General features: G+C 41.2%; 1 non-coding gene across 1 annotated transcript; it reads right to left on the reverse strand.

The window, feature by feature from the left end:
- Positions 1-224: 224 nt before the first annotated feature.
- Positions 225-355, reverse strand: LOC116269057. Its single transcript, XR_004176377.1, has one exon. It is a non-coding gene; the product is annotated as a small nucleolar RNA SNORA38 (small nucleolar RNA).
- Between the last annotated feature and the right edge of the window lie 1,565 nt (positions 356-1,920).

The following is a 1,920-nucleotide window of genomic DNA, read 5'->3' on the forward strand; positions in this document are numbered from 1 at the left end:
CCATGATGACAATGCTTTCTTCTGGATACCTCCTGAAGGAGCTGCCTGCGGCTATTTTATGGTTAAATTTTAAAAACTCTAAGTAGAAGGCGTACACTAAAAACTAGTGACAAGAAGTATGGTATAATAAATATATAAATCAGTTACAGTCATTTATTATTATTACGTACTGTGCATAATTGTATATGCTATACTTTTGTAAAATATTTTTTCATTTTTTTCTTCCATGTGGCATGGTTGATGTCGAGCCTGTGAGCACAAAGTTGGCCCCAGATTTCTCCAAGTCCACATTTCTGTGCCTCCAATTCTTACATGTCTGAAGACAAGAAACTATAGACATGCCTTTGTAGGAGGGTGTGTGTGCTACACTAGCATATGACTGAAAGTGCAGTAGGTTTTTTACATCAGCATCACCACAAAAACTTGAGTAATATATTGCAGTACAATATTACAATGGTTAAGACACCACCGGGCAATAGAAAGTTTTTAGCTCCTTTATAATCTTACAAAACCACCATCATGTACGTGTTCCATCGACTGAAATGACATTATGGAACAGATGACTCTGTGTATGTGTAAGTGTGTGTGTGTGTGTGTGTGTGTGTGTGTTTTCTTTCTGAGAGAGGGAGGGCCACAGATAATTTCATGAATCTAGTTGAAGGGTGTATGTGTTCAGTAAACTATTCTTTTAACTGTACTGTAGGTTTTACTTTTTTCGAAATGTAAAGAATGAGAAAAATCACAGTTTAACAAGTAAAGCAAATATTCTCATAATAGATGCAAATAAGTATGTAGATACACAAAATGGGCAGTAAGCAAACAAGCTCAGGACTCAGCAAAGCCCAGATCTGCTTATCTCTTCTCTAAGTGATATTTTTCTCTCTGAGCTTCCACTTCTGCGTCTGTTAAATGGGCTCACATTACTGCCTCCTAGCCTGCTGAGGGGTTTCATTGATTGACAGATATGCCTTGCAGGACTGATGTTCAGCTGGTAGATATTGGTATAGCTGTGCTGGTTATCTGCAGCTAGCATCCACTCTGACTGGTTGGGTTGTCCTGGTTGTGAAATATGTTTGAATACTGTTCTTGATACCTGGCATATAGTAAGAATCAAATTCGTGGACACTGTCTTTAATGTCATCATTATTATTATGATCTTTTGAAGCATCATTCCTGAGTGCCTTTGGTCTCCCCACCCTAGGGATCTATAAAGAAAGAGGTTTTGGGAATAACTGCTGGATTGGGTGGGGGAGGTGGCCTCAGCACTGAGCGTTTTAGGCACCTCAGGGAACGATATTCTAACGTGAAATAGACAAAGAGATTTCAGCAGCACTTTAGGCTGGGGTGAAGTGTGCCCTCCTGACCCAGAAGAGATAAACTCTATTTGCAAACTAAATGCTGGTACAAGCTGAGAGACCAAAGGATTCCCTGGGCTGCAGAGAGATGGAGGGATGGAAGCGGAGACCTTGGGCCTGTGTCTCTGGACCAGAAGGAGAAAATGTTGGAGATAAGGGGCCAGTTGTGTGTTCCTGAGTGGGCCCCAGGTACAACTGGTTGGGATACAGAAGGGTGTAAATTTCTACTCTTTCTGACTGTTGCCTTGAGATCCTTTAAAATAATATTGATATCTGGCATGTAGTAGGAGTCAAATTTATGTACACTGTCTTTTTTTTTTTTTTTTTTTTTTTTTTTGAGATGGAGTCTCACACTGTTGCCCAGGCTGGAGTGCAGTGACACGATCGATCTTGGCTCACTGCAACCTCTGCCTCCTGGGTTCAAGAGATTCTTCTGCCTCAGCCTCCCGAATAGCTGGGATTACAGGCACCCACCACCACGCCCAGCTATTTTTTTGTATTTTCAGTAGAGACAGGGTTTTACCATGTTGGCCAGGATGGTCTCAAACTCCTGACCTCATGATTC

The sequence above is a fragment of the Papio anubis genome, chromosome 9, assembly GCF_008728515.1.
Source record: "Papio anubis isolate 15944 chromosome 9, Panubis1.0, whole genome shotgun sequence".
Taxonomy (NCBI): Eukaryota; Metazoa; Chordata; class Mammalia; order Primates; family Cercopithecidae; genus Papio; species Papio anubis.